The sequence below is a fragment of the Falco biarmicus genome, unplaced genomic scaffold (genome assembly GCF_023638135.1).
Source record: "Falco biarmicus isolate bFalBia1 unplaced genomic scaffold, bFalBia1.pri scaffold_27, whole genome shotgun sequence".
Lineage (NCBI taxonomy): Eukaryota > Metazoa > Chordata > Aves > Falconiformes > Falconidae > Falco > Falco biarmicus.
Genome location: NW_026611833.1, coordinates 1349749 through 1367313, shown reverse-complemented (window position 1 = coordinate 1367313; position 17565 = coordinate 1349749). Strand labels below are relative to the sequence as shown.

General features: G+C 43.5%; 1 pseudogene; it reads right to left on the bottom strand.

The window, feature by feature from the left end:
* LOC130143374 (ankyrin repeat domain-containing protein 26-like) overlaps window positions 1-17565 on the bottom strand; it is a 279082-nt pseudogene that overhangs the window by 19859 nt on the left and 241658 nt on the right.

Sequence of the window (17565 nt, the reverse complement as noted above, 5' to 3'; positions counted from 1 at the left end):
AGGACGCCTGCCTTATTCCCCTCTAGGATACCCTCTGAGAAACCCTTTTCAAACACTTCGCGTGGCCAAACAAGAGCGTATTTTGCAGAGGCTGGGGAAGCCTCAGAAAGGTCACCACATTTCAAGGTGTTCTCTTTGATCCTTGTCTTACAAAGAGGAAGACCGGCATGTTTCATCAAACAGATCAGCCTATTACAGACAAATCTCCCTCTTCACTTGAACGTGCATTTTGCACAGGCAATAAAACCCGCATTTGGCTGCACTGTTTCTCAGCAGTGCACAAGAGGAAAAACACCCCTCAAAATTTAAGCAAACCAACTGAAAAAAAATCAGTGTAACAGCAAGCATCCGACATAGTGACAAGGATTTTACCCCACCATAAGAAGACTGTATCCAGCTTTCCTTCAGACTGTAACGCAGCCTTCACCTACAGGACGTCCCATAAGCATTATTCACTGACTGGTAAGTTTTCTTTACCTTAGTGTATAATACAGCCTACTGAATCAGACTGCAATCCAAAATATTTGGGTTTACATACCTGCACACCATAATATTCAATGCCATCCTTCATGTCTTCTTTTTCACCTGATGATGACGTATGAAAGGTAGATCCTGAGTTCTCACCTGCAGTGAAAAACCACACATTTTTATAAACAGCATGACTTCATATTACTTACTTACACCTAAAGTGCATCTTGAATCACCCTACTTGTGACAACAATCTTAACACAAAATAAGAAAAAAACTACATGCAGGACTGACCATTTAGTAAAGGAGAAATCCTTCAGATGAGAGTTCTACGCCAACAGCAAAACTTCCCTGCCATTCTACACTCCAGATGCTCAAGAGACAGCGGCACAAACTACAGGCAGAAGCCCTTCACAACAAACCCTGAACTTTCAGTCACATTTTAGCTCCTAGGCAAAGCATAACAGCAAGGTATCAAAAATTAAGACGGGGGGAAAGTGCTTGGCCAGATCATAGCTTTCTCCTGCTACGTTATCATCCAAGAACGTTCAGGTGTTCAGACAGGTCAGCCCTAAACCACATACACTTTCAGCACTATGCCACAAGAACCCGAACCCAAGGAGATACAAACACATCCAAAGGACACACGCAACGCAAACAAGGTAACTTCCCTTACAACTTGCCAGCAAGCGCCGTGAGAGCTGGTGTTAATTAACAAATACTAAGCACTTCACTGCTATAGCGCGCACCCACACCGTAAGCGCATTCCTAAGGCAGACATCGATAAAAGCTCACTTCAGCCTATACGTGTTTACAGACAAACACTTAGTCCACCACGAAGTTACCAGTGTGGCGCTCCCCTGAAACAATCCGCGAGCGTGCTCCGTGTCTGTCTGCAGCTGGAAGCAACACACCAGGTGATCCTTCTTCCGGACTTTCAGAATCCGTCTGTAGAGCATAACACACGGGCGTGAGCATCGGTACAAATTCTCAACTCATTTCTACGCAAAATGTTCCTGCTAAGCCAACTTGCACAGCATGGAATCACAAAAGCCTTTGATCAGCCCCTTGGAAAGGGCACGTCAAGACACAGTATATTGGAAAATCACAGCAGACTTGTGTGTTTTCAGATCTTGGGCAAAAACCTCACAACTCATCTAAACTAGTCTGTCACGCTGGCAAACTGCACAGCCGCAAGAGAGAATTAACACGGTAACTCGAGCTGTGGGTTGCGAACCCGTAACCGCAGGTCTGGGGGGGGCCCAACTTTCGACTGAACTCGTACCCGATACTCAAATTTGTGCTGATGTTCCCCAGGCACACGTCCTGCAGTGGGGAGCGAACACATTGCTACTCCCGGTTGCAAGGGCTGAACAAAGACAAGCAAGACAAAGCTTACACAAACCAAGGCTCTACAAAAAAAAAAAAAAACCAAAACAACCCAGCAGCATTTGAGCCTTGTATTTTTAAGAAGCGGGTGGGGAAGAGTTCCTTCTTCCTCACAAGAAAAGTCAGAGGGCGTAAGCTACAGACTCTGCTCGCTTTCTTCTAACCCATTACCACAGACAGGAAGAACTAAAAGGGCAAACACAGCCAGCACGTGCGGTATCTCTGTTGAACATTACTCTCAAAAAGGGCCAAAAAGGTAGAAAGGCTCTTTCCCAAAGCAGCTCACCGTCTAGGCTGCAGACCCTAAGGGCAACCACTGAACACGTCAGCGGAACAGAGTTGTGTGGTGAAAAAGCAACAATCCCGCCAGCCCCGCTGAGAAGCTCAGACTATTTTAAGCAGCAAGAAACTTCACTGCCGCAATACTGTACTAGAAACCCAACTGCAAGGGCCAGTTGCCACGAGACCCAAATCATTAGCTCGACCTACCTTCACCCCAAGCCTCGCTGAGCAGCTAGCACACAGCACAAGTATTTCAAGGGCCCCCAGTTACAAACATACAGCAGAACCAGGAGAAGGGGAAATAAGCCTCAGCCGCGGCAGGGCCCAAGCTCCGAGTGCTTCTGGATCTCGCTCCCCACCCCCGCCCCACTGGGAACCCCGGTGTCCTTCACAGGGAATACCTCAGAATCCCAGGGAGATTCAGCATCTTCCTCTTCCTCTGCTCCCACTGCAGTCAGGGCACCTACAAATGCAGGAAGAGGGGAGACACTGAGCCCTTCTATTTCACTCTGCTTTTCCCCATCACCCCTGCGCCCAAAAGGTGCACAGCGGTTCTGTTGCTGAGGACAAACTAAGGAGCGAGTGTTGAATTCGAGGGCTTCTTCACACCCAGCACACAACATACCACGGTATTTCCTTTGGATCGCCACCTCTCTTGCCTCCTCTCCAGCAGGAGATGGCTATGCACAACAGCTGACACAGCTACAAGCAGCAGTGAACACGGGCTTGTGTCACGCTCAGGAAGAGGCTCCCCCACGCTGCAGCCCTGTGGCATAGTGTTCTAGGTCACCTGCTCTCCAGTCTACAGCTCCAGAATTTTCCACTGACTACCACTATCCACTGTACAAGAAGTACCATAGAAACACCACCCGACACATCTTCACGCTAAGATCAGCAAGAAACAATGCTCCTTTTGTAGCGCTACCAGAAAAGATCTTCCTTGACTAGCAGTTTTTACCCTGCACCTTCCCAGAAGGTAGACACCTAAGCATTGCCATTTAAAAAGAGGAGAGGCTCACAGCCCAAAATCTCACCCCAAACACACAACTTGTCTCTATCTCAGGGGCCAACATCCCAATCTCTTCTCTACTAGGCACACGCAAGGCTCAGTCTCAGTAGGTTCCTGGCCAGATTAAACTATCTTCATTTCTCTGTTTTAAGCTAGTCCGTTAGGTAAAACTGATTCAGGATTCGCTCTCGTGGAGACACGCACACAAAAACGGGAAAGGAGCTAGAGACCAGTGAGGGCACCCGTCCTAGCAGAGGGGAACTGCTGGTTCCAGCCTCAGCTAGGACTACTTACACTGTGCCAAATGCAGGCTTATGGTAAAATGCACCGACAGAAGAGCACGTATAGGCACAACACCTGGAATACAGCAGGTTCTGCCAGGCCCGCTCTGTAGCATTTGATCAGCAGCTACACACGCTCTGGTAACATCTACCACACCACTCTACTCTCTGGAGACAGACAATGCAAAGTGTGCCTTCTCCTCCTGCTCCAAGACCCGAGGTGAGTACCGGAGTGCTCAGCCCTGACTGACGGGGCAATGCTTTCGAGCACACACAAGCGTGGCACTGGAGAGACTTTCTACGTTTTAAAACTGGACAAGGTGAGGCACTGGAACAGAACAGCTTTCTCTCAGATTGACTCAAATCTTTCCCAGGCTTCAGCCAAGAGCAATCACAACTTTTCAGTCTGACAGCACGGGCCAGAAAGGGGAATACTACTGTCACACCAAGACTCTCTAATCCTCCTCTTTTTCAACCGTGCGTTTTGTTCTGATCGCTTCAGGGAGAACACAGCAACAAAACCAAGAATGACACCTGCTCCATTTAGCATCGTTTGGAATCCAAGGCCACAATTTGTTCTTCAGGAACGAACGAAAAGGAACAAAAGCTACTTTCCTCCTTGCCAATGCCCACTAGGGTTCACAGGCAAGGGAAAAACTTACTGTTTCAGAAGTCAAGCACCATTTCAGTTCATTTACTGTGCATTAATATTTATAGAGGAAGAACTGGGATCAGTATTTACTAACTCACTTCTCTCACCAGTGTCGTCTTTGGAAGCACTGTGGACTTGATGGCTATCATTACAAATAGAATTTTTCACACCCTCAACAACTGCAGTTCGTAGCTCTTCACCAGTGTTTTCCTTTTCCTGCTCCTTCTCCTCTTCTTCCCGTTCAGGTGATTTTTCCTAGAAGAGATTGACCAAACAGCTGGAAATAGCAGAAACAAGCACCTTCTTAGCCACCCATCGACAACTTTAAAAATGCTTTTCCTGTGTAAGACAACAGGGAAACTTTGTCGAGCTTTGTTTTACAACACCTTCAGTTTTTCCACGGGAATCTCTGAGGAGACAGCAATGACATTAGCCCTAAGTCATTAGCCCTGGCTCTGCAAAGCTCCTGAGAAGCAATTCTTCCTGTCAGCCTAACTCTAGCTTTCATTTCAGTTACATTGTTTTGGAACACGCTCCTTTTCCTCTACTTTGCTCCAGGAAAATCACTAACTTCCTGCTCTCAATCTGACTCAAACTTTTTGGTTCCTCACTTTCAGCCATCACACCAGGTATTTTACTAAATGGCAATAAATCTTGACAGATAAAAAACTGTACATACAGCTGAGAAAAACTGAATTTATTTCAGAAAAATTATACTGCCTATTTGTTTTCCTGCAAAACCACTGCAACCAATTAAAAAAATATTGAAAATACTGCCCAACGCTGTTCTTATACCTAAGAAACTGCTTTGGCTAGGAGTAAAGGCATTTTCTAATATAAAAAAAGGAAGATCAAAAGATGGATATACGTGAAGTATTAACAGAAATCCAGTTTACCTTTTGGTTCTTACCTTTATTACCCTTAGAAAATACCTTTGTGATTGAATCATCCTTATATAACTTACTTTGGTGCTCGAGTGAAATGCTGCTCTTACGTTTTCTTCATGCCTATTCAAGCACAAGTGTTCACTTCCTTGTTTCAGCGCTTCACACACTTTATTATCTACTTCACATTGCTCTTCTTCTGTATCTTCATCATCCACATGTTCAAGAAAGACAGAGTTTGGTCTTTGACTTTCAAGCATTGGTTTTTTTCCTGCTGACAAAGAACTGTTATCACTTTCAAAGCCATTACTGAAGCTTGACTTTTTCTCCTTAAGACCACAACTATCCGAGAGAAGCTGAGGTGTCTCTTTTTTCCAGTTTGTCATCTCAGAGTCATCATTTCTGTGAAACTTCACCCGAATCATGCTTTTCTTGTTCCAACTTTCTTGTTTATCTTGCAAATTATTTAGATTTTGAAAGACAGTTTGCTTTGGTACCGACTTGCAAGATACTTCATTATTCACCGTCTTTGGAGACATGGCAGTTATGTCAAAACAACAAAAGGAGTTATGGAAATGGCAACAGGCATGTTACCAGATTAATGGAGTAATCTGGGAATGTCTGGAAAAGGAACCAAGTCAAGGATGGGCAGGATGGAGGAAGGACTTGGCCAGGGACAAAGGCTTAGGAGGGGATTAATAGCTTCATTTTAACAACATGACTTATGTTTTCTGAAGTGACTAAGTGCTGTGTTTTCAAAATGCTACTTTTCTCATTTACCATAGGAAAAGAAATGTTTAAAAAACGACTTAGCAAATCTACTTTTATATATTAGCATACTATGCAATCTTTTCCAAATAGCTTACTGTTTTTCCTGAACTGCTGGGAAACATTCATTAAGAATGTCAAGTTTGGCTTCTGCAGCTTCTGTAAATAAAGAAGCCAAAAAACAATTATTTTTTTAAAAAAAACCACTAACGACAACAACAAATCTTTTGTTCACATCAAATCTTGAACACTAAATGTCATCAGGCTGTCCTTTTGATAATGGTCAGGTGCTGGCTCCATCCTGTACTTCTAAGTACAAAAACACTCCTCACGTATGCAATTCAGTGAGTATTTCACCCCCCAAAATACCGTGCAGGCACCCTTCTGAAAATTGTGCCCAAAACTATGGTTACATGCATAGCAGTTCTAAAAAATCTGGGTTTAATATTTGTAGTACTTCAGTAAAATTCAGTTATATTTAAGATCGCAGCTTCTGGATGCTTACTTGCAAGTGTGCACAAGGGAAGTAACTGTTAAGAACCCTAGACTTACTGCGTTAATTAGTCCCTGCAAGTACACTCACCACAATATCCTGAAATTTCAAAAACATGCCCAAAAAATGCATAATTTATATTTAAATCAGTGCAAGAAAATGAAATCATGTTAAAACTAAACATGCTTGCATCTCCAGTATTGCAGAGTAGGTTGAATTAGAACACCGGTTCCTCATCGCTGCAGAATCCCAGAGCAACAGAACTGATGCTCCAGACATCACTGCAGAAGTTAATAATTCTTCAGAACACTAGCAAAAAAAAAAAAAAGGCCTGAGAGCTTGTAGCTGACAAAAAGAATACTGCCTAAGCATATTCAAAAAAAAAAAAAAAAAAAAAGAGGGAAAACATGCAGTGTGAGATTACATGCAAGCACAGAATGCCATCTCAATAGAAGAAAAAAAGATGACCCGTTTGAGTAACTCATCCGCTGAGCACTCTTGAGTAACCTGAGGAGGAGGAGAGGAGAACTAGGTGATGAAGAATTTCAGTACATCTTCATTAAAAAGTGCCCTTTATCAGTTAGGATTCTATCACGAAATCTACAGGAAACATTAACAGTGTTTGAGGAAGAACAGAGCAGGTTATATTAGTAACTTATAAACTTAAAATCTGACTCAAATGACCAAGAACAAACAAAACTGTGGGGGTTTATCTCGTCGCCTATGGCTCTTTTGCCTCAAACCACAAATCTGCTGCATGCTCTGCCACAGCTACAGGTCTTTTAGGAAAAACTCACAGCAGAAAAAAGGCTGGCAGGTCAGAGACTGCTTCTAAGGAGAAAACAATATTGGCTAGAACTGTAGTTTCTTTCAATCCCCCAGAAAACTTGCCTTCAGATCACTTATTTTTACAGGACATTTACTGTAAATACACCATACCTTGGGAGAAAAATCGAGCTCTTCCTCAGAAGCACGCCAACTGACATCGCTCCCCTCTTTCTCCAAGCTTCTTAAAAAGTAAAGCAAAATGAGTACCGCGTCTCTCCAATCATTCCTCAGGTATGTGCTGGGTATGTTTAAAGTCTTACCCGATTGAGTCTCCTTGCGACAAGTCGTCTGTTGCTGTTCAAACATTAATTGACATGTTGAAATTAGATTTGGCATGCTAAAAACCAACCAGCACATACAAACATTTAACCTGGACAACTCTACATGTCATAGCAGAATGAAACTTTGGGGAGTCAACTTTACATAAGACAGCATGAATGAATGAATGCATTTCCAAACAACTGCTTTTTCAAGTCACACTGAATTGACAAAACAAAAAAGACTAGAGTTATATCTCCTTTGAACTTTTATACCTAAAAGTTTAAGAACTACCTCTAAACTAAAAAAAGCCCAGCATAGCATGAATAGGCTACGTTAATAAACAGTTAACAAAATACTGGTGCTTTAGCAAGACAGTAAATAAATGAACTGCTGAAGTACTCATACTGCACACACAAGCACACCCTGTTGACAGAGATTTTACTGGTTTATATACTCTACTAGCTGGTGCTCTACCCACTTACAGGTTATCCTGAAAAGGTAAAAAACATCAAAAAGCATAACCAAGATCTAATGCCTATCCTCAGGTAGAAAAATCCCCAGCAGGTCTCTATGCTGCACCAAAAAGGATAGTCAACAGGCAAGACAGGCGTAACCAGGGCAATCTATACTACGCTCCAAGCTTTCATCAATTAAGAAAGCAACTGGCACACAGGACCACAGGATAAATCAGGTCACAAGGGACCTCGGCAAGTCTCTCAGCCAACCGCCTCCTCAAAGCGGACTCAGCTCTGAGGTCAGATTAGGCTCACAGGAATTTTCCAGTCTGATCTTGAACCGTTCAAGGAGGGAGACTGCACAACCTCTCTGTTTTACTGTTCTCACCATGGTGAAGCTGCCCACATTCCATTAGAAATTCTCTTGTTTCCATTTATGCCTCTTGTACCTTTGCTTCCTGTCACGCACCACTGGGAGGCACCTGTCTCCGGCTTCTCCTTACACGTGCTGCAAGCTGCTGCTGGGTCCCCTTCAAAGTCATCTCCTCTCTACACTGAACAAGCCCAGTTCCCCCAGTCTCTCCCCAAAAGGCAAGTAGTCCTGCTCCTGGCAAAGTTTGATGGCCCTCCACCGAACTCGCTCACGGATGAAAGACCACTCTCTCTTGCACTGGGGGCTCAAAATTATACCCAGGGAGCTGGACACAAGCCAGGGACTGCCAGGTAGCAGCGTACAATCCCCTCCCTCAGTCTCCTGGCTACGCTGCTCTTCATACCGCCCAGGACACCGTTAACCCTCTCAGCCGGCAGGGCACCCTGCTGGCTCATTCTCAGCTCACTTTCTGCCAAGACCCTCTGGCTATTCCCAGCAAAGCAGCTCTCCAGCCAGGCAGCTCCAGCACGTGCTGTAGCAAATGGTTGTTCCTTTCCATGTGCAGGACTTGGCATCTGCCCTTGCTGAATTCTGTTAAGACAGGCCTGACAGCCCATTTACCCAGCTTGTCAAGATCCCTCTGAACGGCAGCGTGGCCCAGATGCACATGTTGCAAACTCAACCATAGCGCACTCTAGCACACCACTGATGCACTAAAGAAACCTGAACTCTAGGAATCCAGCCTGAAGAGTGCGAAAACCTCTCAATTATCAACAACTAAGATGAAATAAAAGGCCTCTTCAATTCCCAGGACAGAAAGGAAAAAAACAAATAGAGCCTCCACATCGTATCTATTTCAGCACTCCTCAAGTCCTCGATAATTAGTTCTCGTTAACTATCATCACAAAACGAAGTTGCTTATAAATAGGAGATTGGTAGCCTTCTATAAAGTTGTATGATGACAGCCAAACCGAGGTCTTAGACAAAATCATTAAAAGGAAAAGAAAACAAAGGGCATATCATGTTGAGTAAGTTATCTGAACTTTTGCTTTCCATGCATAGTAACTTCAAGCAATGATCAAAACCAGTTCCCATTCTCCTTTAAAAAGCAAGAGAGAAAGTTTATGAGATAGTTTTCAGACAGATCTTGATGCCCTACCGTAGAAGTGGGATCTAGAAAAGTAGTATCTAGGGATCACTTGTTTCTACTTTAATTGAAGTCCATTTTCATTTTGGAGTAACAGAAGAGCTTTTTTTTTAAATAATATTATTTACTATCACTAATGACACAAAGCAATCACTCAATTCAGTAATAAAGGACCTGTGCAAAACATGCCAACAAAAAGCACCCCAAGCCTGCTCTCAAACCTAATTTATAAAACCAAAACCATCAGAATAGAGACCTCCAAGATAATAAACATCACAGGTGTGTTAGTATTTGTACATCACGCAACATGTTTCACAGTTGAAATGCTACTGTATAGAATACCTTTCTTTGGTTTTCCTGTTCTTGATGTCTGGCTAGGAGATTGTGGCATTCCTATATCCATTTAGGGAAAGCCATGTCAAGGACAGACCAAACAAGGACACCAGAATAAATGTGAATTCCCAGAAATTCAGAAAACCTAACCAGTACATTAACAAAGCTGTAGCAATGGGAGAATGTACTGTGACCATCAGCCTACTCTACAGTTACAAGAAGTAGAAGCCAAACCTATCACAACCTACAGAACTCTACTCTTAAGGGACAGTGTCAAACAGTGTAACTTCATTTACTTGCTCCATTGTAGAATACCTATATTCCAATATTTTGAAACACCGAAACAGATTCGTAGCAGTTTACTGTCCTGCCAACTTTGCATTTCTCTCAGCTTGACTAGTCCTTGCCCAGCACTGACTACCAATGCAATTCCTTCGTATTTGTAGAGTGTTTTATACATACAGCACACTTAAAATCCCTCCGTCTAAGCATCCCAAAAATCTGTAGGTGCCAACAAACTTTGGAGATATGCTAGCCAGTTGTGTCAGATGGCGCCTGATGCAGACACAGCCCCCTCCTACCTCAGTTTGAGGTAAAAGCCCTGCATATATTGATTTGACCATGCTGAACTGTTCACAGAGAGAAGCTACGCCACCAGCCAGAACGCAGGCATGACAAGCAGTCAGAGTGAATACCCTGTTCCCCCAGGGCTATAGGGCAGGCCACAACTGGACCAGAACGGGTGCACTGACTGCTGTGAGTGTCATGCATGTGTGCTTGTGTGTGTACGCGTGTCTATGTTGTGGAACAGAAGCTTTAGAATACAAATCACCATCTGCCTGCTCTACCCATCCTACTTAGTAAGAATGGTGTGGTTCTGTTATTGCAGCTACCCAACACCAAACGTCTGTGTGACAAGGCCGTAACATTTGCCTCAGAGCAACAGGGAGTCCTGCTTATATTGATGTTACCACAAATACATGGAATGGACGTGGCAAGAGGACTCCTATCAAAAACACACACGTAAGAGTGAAAAAAAGGACCTCAAGATTGTTTCTCATTCCTTCTCCATTTCTCAATTTTCTTAAAAGGTGATACAGCAGATATAAAGCACACTGAAGCACTCGTTTCTTTTCCAAGAGCTCTATGACGAAAAACCAATGGTTTCTGTAGGAACAATACACCAATACGCAGTGCAGCAGCTAAAAAAAGCTGCCACTGAAGACATACTAGAAATCTGAACCCTCGCTTTTAGAAAAAATGCATAATTACTTTTTGCCAAAGAAATTTCAACTTCAAATCTGAAAAGTCTGTCATTCGATATGCTAGAGGTGGAAGCCATTCATTTGGAGGTTTTTGCAAGTCTGTCTGTAATCAACAAAAACGTTCGTGTTCTGACAAAAAGTATACACTCAAATAAGCATGAGCCAACTTCTTAAATATACCGACTTGCTCACTAGAGGCGAGTATTTTGAACAATGTTCAACAAGTGCAAAAGTAGCAAAAGGAGGAAGGACTACATTGAAGATCCCAGAAAAATAGGAATGAAGAGCAAGATTAAAACAAAGAATTCAAAGTGGGTATTCCTCCGTTGTCTCAAGATCAGTCTAGCTTCTCCTCTAACAGGGGCTTCAAAGCTTTTACTGCAGCCTGTCAAAGGGACTCAGGATGCAGGACCTGCGCTTTGTGGGTGCAAGCAAGAGACCGCAGAATCAATGCCACCAAGTGTTCCCTGCATGCTACTAATCCCTCTCACTCAACAGGCCGGGGTCATTTTCCAGGAGACTGAGCACAAGGAGAAAAAGATTCGTACTACTCAAGAAAAACAAGCCCTACTATGAACAGTTTGAGAACACAGCACACTTTCTCTTCCCAAGTCCTTAACCCACATAAATATGCTCTTCACACTTACTATGCCTCTTCAAGTGAGGATTTCCCATAACATTGTGGACTTATGCTAGTAGTATTACTGTCTTCAAGGAACCGAGCAAATCACTTGGTTCAAGAACCCCTATTTCCCTGAGGGCATATCAATTTTGGAATCACACAACAGTATTATTCTTCAAGCCACATATTTTAAAATAACCCGGGCCTGTCAGTCATCACAATGCGGTACCACAGCAATTATCTATGTGCACAGGAGGCAGCCACAGAGTGCTGTTTGGGTAAAAGCAACATTTTGTTGATTAAACTACCTGTACCAAGCCCTTTCCAAAAATAAAATAAAATATAAAAACCTCCGCATCTTCCTTCAGTCTATCAAGAAACTTTACACATCGCTGACTAGATCAAAATAACTAGTCCTAAGTCAAAGGAACAAAGTTTGGCTCTAAATTAAATTCCCCTATCTGGGAAAAGTGAACTCGGAAAAATAGCCCATGTTTTGCTCATATTTCACGACATATTTAAAAAAGGAGTAATAAACTGTGTTTGAACGCTGTCTGCTGCCCATTTGCCACAAAGTTCTCATGTAACACCCTTAAAAAAACCAGAAAGGATAGAACTTCCCACTGTAGGGCCTGAGATGTAAAGTACAAGAAGTTCGATCTATATTAAAAGATTAGTTTTCTAAGATTCCTCTAGGGCTATATGAGCTCATAAGCATAGACTGGATCTTAAAAATTAAGGAGTTGTTTGTTTGGTTTTTTTAATTTAAAATGAACTCACTGAAGGAGCTAATTTTTTGATAACAAGGCAATTCAATTTTTTTTCTGGATCACAAGTTAATATGGACTTTTTAACGTTTATTTCATAAAATTACTGGAAGTAGAAGTGTTATTTATTTTTACTGGAATCAAACTATGTCCATGAAGATACAGTACACACAGAAGTTGCATTATTGTTTCTAACCAAGTGACTTTTCCAAGACGATTTTTCCTAAGTATGTCTCTACAGCACCTACACAGAAACAACCGTAACTGATGCTGAGAAATAAGACAACTCACTAAAAGCAGCTTAGTGCAGGTGAAACTATTAATATTAAAACACCACTGCACAAACTCAGTGGAAATCAACAAGACATGTACAGTCCTGCTAACTCATCTGTTGCTTCCCAACCACAGGAAGATGAACAACTACTCAGGATGAACCTTTTGCAATTTGTTTTCACAATCTGAATGGCCATCTACAGGTACAAGTACACACCCCAAACCCAAAACCACTCACCTAGTTCCTTCCCTGTCCCCCTTCTCTCTCGGTATGAAAACCTAGACAGATGGGCAATCTGGCAGGCAGAACGCAACAACCCCGTACGTGGGCCCGTAGCACACAAACCGCAGCTGTCCTCACCCCTGACAAGAAGCACCTCCAACCAGCAACAAGTCAGCATATTCACAAAGCTTCTTGTGCTACTCCACCTGATGCCTCCCCTAAAGTCAACGGCGAACACAGCGAGCGCTGACAACACAAACCCCCTAAAGAAAAGGCCACAGTGATTTTCCTCGTGAGCTCCTGCGTGATTAAAGATCCTACCTCCTCTGTCCACAGCAGGTGCACCCAACGTCAAGCCAGCAGCTCTGGCCCGGTGAGGAATGCCAGGTACTGTGTCGCCTTGTGCACCACCTTCGTCTCTGTCTCCCCAGAATGCGTATGCCACCAGTTGTGTACAAAGACTATATAGGGAAAGAGAAGAAACGTATTTGGTAAAAACAACCACATACTTGCTTATACAGTTTAATAGAACAGTTAACAGCCACTTATCCACCCTACACGTATTCATAGCCGTAGGAATTCATATACTTGTATGCATTCACTGAGAGTAATACACACAGAACTTACTGCACGGCTACTACCTACTTCAATATTCACTACAGTCACGTTCACTCTAGAGGTGCATATCCACACCTATGAAGCTATTAGCTCCAGCTCGGCACAGTATTTTCAGCCTAGCTGTTAAGCACACATAACCACCTTAGAGAAGGGATACGCACAGGTACAAAGCTATCCATAAGAGGGGTGAAACTGCTTAAGATTTTAACAAAAGGGATATGTTAGATCTCTGAAAGAAAAGGCTGGTAGTTCCTGCTCATTGTAGTGGAAGTCAGTAAGGACAATGGTGCTGGTCTGAGGAGAGGACTGACATGCATTTCAGTTTGCCACATTCTACCTCTGGGTAACTGTAGGATGCAGACATGTTTTAGAGTTTGTATTGGGCAGGTGCAAGTTTAGCATCAAAACTTGACATCTAACAGACAATTCGGGGCGGAAATTTTCTTCAACATCCAGATTAATAGTAGACACAGGGAACAATACGTATCAGAAGACGTCACCGAGCACTGTCTGTCCTGAAGCTTTCAACACACCATTAAACCTTGCTGCTATTACCAAAAACATTCAAAAGCCACACTGACAACTGACAACCTATTCTAACAATAAAGTCAAAAATTTACCTAGAATATCCATGAGTAACAGCATAATCCTCAGCTGTCCATCCGTTACTGTCTTTATGGAAAAGATCAGCACCATATCGAAGAAGAACTTTTATTAAATTAAGCTGTCCACCAGATGCTGCAGTCATAAGTGGGGTTCTGAAACACCAAAAATATGTTATGAAGTAGATCATTTGACACAGACACTGTAATTATTTTTATTCCTGTTTGCTCTCAAAAACTACTTTCCTCATTACTGAATGAGCAAAAGAAAAAGCAGTTTTCATTAAATATTAAGAGCAACCATAAAATGCAAGAGGGAGTCAAAACAAGCAAACGTTCAATCTTCAGACAAAGCTTCCACATAGACAACACTCACGTACAAACTACGCCACTATGCAGGAGATGTTTTTTCAAATTGAGGCAGTGCTGCTGAGCTAACAGCATGTTTCCTGCCAGAAGGGCCACCACAGACAATGCCTTCTTGTAACCCTCAACGAGGAAAGCACCCACTGAGGTATGACAACAGCCAAGCGCAGATGTGCTTTCACAAGTCACACAGAAATAGCTGCTATGTGGCTCCCCGGGTTTTTTCAGAGCTCACTCTCATGCCTCTGATTAATCCAACCTAAAGAATACTAAAGAGACCCATGCAGAGTTTTGACAAACCACTCACCTTTCACAGTGATCTCGAGCATGCACATCAGCTCCTCTCTGCAGAAGAAACTCTGCTATATCTTCATGACGTTCAGAGATAGCAAGAATAAGCGGAGTGTTTCCCTCCTGAGAGGACAGATAAATACATTTAAAAATAAAAGAAAAAAAACCCTACAAGAGAAATACTAGTACAACTTTTTGAAAGAACTTCTTCAACAAATACAAAAATTTACCTTATTCCGAGCATCAATATTGGCATTATGCTCAAGTAACAGCCCCGCTACGGTTGTATTAGGAGATCGGACAGCAAGGTGAAGGGCAGTGTTGCCGTCAGCATCCGCCAGATGGGGGTTGGCACCGTGCTCTAGCAGAATAGCTACACATTCTTCTTGCTGGCACTGTACAGCCTGGGAACAACACGCAAAAAAGGAAGAACTGCCAGCACTCTGTTACAATTGCCCCAGCTTCCCAATGCTGGAAAATAAGAGCACCTTCAAAGCTGAGCTAACATATGCCTATTCCACGCTGATTACAACATGCATGCTTCTACACAGAGCTGTGTAAAGAATCCTTCCAGCCACCTCTCATTTAATGCACAGTTGACAAGCATAACATATTCCACATACCTTCATCAGTGGTGATCTGTTGTCACTGTCAGTAAGGTTTAGTTTACACTTGTTTTCTATGAGATATGTAACAACATTCACATGGCCATTCGCAGAAGCGAGATGCAGAGGTGTCCTAAAAGTTAAACATATTAAATTAGCACAAACAGACAACTAGAGAAATAATTTCAGGCTGTGGTAAATTGTTATGACCACAAGTTTCACTTTGCACAAAGCAAGCTTAAGAAAAGATTTCTCATTCCGTTACCAGTAACAGCAGTTGCGCACCAAACACCCGAGACTGGCCAGCAAAACCCCTCCGCAGCATCTGCTTAGTAAGCTGCCATTTCCTTCACTCTAGAACTTAATCTGCACAGATTCCTGTGCCCAGGTGGTGGTCACTGCCTCCAGCAGGACTACACCTGTGGCACAGCAAAAAAGACCAAAGCTTGGGAATCTGAGAACTATGGCAAGCAACCCTCTAAGTTCTAGGATTATTCACGTGCCAGAAGTGTCTCAGAGATGTAGATGGGCTTTATATAAAGAGTATTAGCGTTTCCCTGCACTTCGAGGATTTCTGCTTTTTCTCTAGCTTGCTTACTACTGCAACAAAACCAAGTACTCACTTGCACCAAAGTGCCCCCCATTACATGCAGCAAACCAGACAGCAGAACACTGTAAGCCTGAGTACAGGAAAGTAATACCCGACCCTTCAGATACGTGTAACTACGATAGTCATAATAAGCCTACTACAGAGGAAGTCCTCTCCAGGGAGGGAATACTGTGTTTCCATAATACATGACCAGCATAAGAAAATGAAACTCTTTTCTTCAAGTTAAAGCCTTGCCAGAGGAAAAAAAAACAAACAAAAAACCCCTCCTTCAAACCACAGAACATCTTAGGTCTGATGTCAATTAACCAGCCTACTTATACTGAAAGAAATTGCCCAGAAAGTCCTTGCATGTGTTTCCCCCTAAATCAGAGGCACAAATCAGCACAAGCTTCACTCTGTGCAAAAGCAAAGCACCTGCTGCTCTGCAGGACACCTGTCCCAACAGAGCAGAAGACAAGCTAGAAAACAGCTGGGACCTTCCTCCCTTGAAGGCGATGCAGTAACAATCCCACAGTTCCTCAAGAACTGAGGGGAACACCAGCACTGGTTCTGAACCACATCGCTGCAGGCAGGTCCTTCTCTGTATTTAGGAAAGCTCAACTAGCCTTGCAATTGTTTGGGTACCTTGCTGAGACAGGAGCACAACAGCTCCCTGGCTAAGGGGGAATGGAAAGGGAGAGGTACACAAATGCAGTGGCAGGTGATGCAGAAACACAGTAATCTGTAACACAGATACTTGCTACAGGGCAGCTGACATCCTCCTCCACTGCAACAAAGATGAGGATGAGAGAAATACAGAAAACTTCAAAGAATTTGTAATGTCTTGCTACAGACAGGGAACAGACTGGAGCACTGACAGAGGAGTAGCTCAAGAGCAACTACCACCACTTTTTGAGAAATTCCCATGGAAACATGCGGGATTCTTCATCTCTGAAGAAACGACTGACTGAGATTATCTGAAAGCTAACCAGAACTGGTTATGAAGGAGTCCACAATCATCTGAAAGCTGCTACTACCAACCACTAGGAAGCATGACAGACGTCAAGTAGTCACTATCAGTTCTGCAAACAGAAAAGCCTTCAGAAAACTTGGACTTGTTGCTGTCCTCCTCAACCAAGCCTCTCAGTCTGTCAACAGGAGACGGCTCTGCTTGGAGCGAGGCCTGCTGTGCTCCACAGAAGATCCACTTCAGGGAACAGGCTGGCAGAGAACACCAGTGCTCAGGGTTGCCTGTCCCTGCAAGAGGCCTCCAGTAACACTGAAGTTCTTCTGCCACCCAGCCCTGGGGACACTGCCCAGATTCTGTTCCTGCTCCTGCTGCTGCTACGCTGATCACCTACAGAGTAGAAGAGAACTGCTGATGCCTGAGCAGCCACGAAACAACCCCACTGGGAAACAGCAGGCTGGCAGTACACACTTTGAATGGCCCTTGAGCCGACAACCCAGCAGCTACAAGCCAAGCAATGAAAGCGCTGGAGTTCAGTCTGACAGGCAGCTGACAGGGTCAATCTCCCTTAGCGATGGGCTCTGACCCAGGATCCATGACTAGCTGGCATTGTGCCCACAGTGCTTCCAACTACAGAGTTGTGCCCGTCTCTGTCAGTGAGGCTGAAGGTTTTGCTAGACCACCTCTGAAAGCTGCCTGCTCCTAACTGATGCTGTATCAAGCGTACTTTCGGGAGGTCTTATGGGCTACAGGA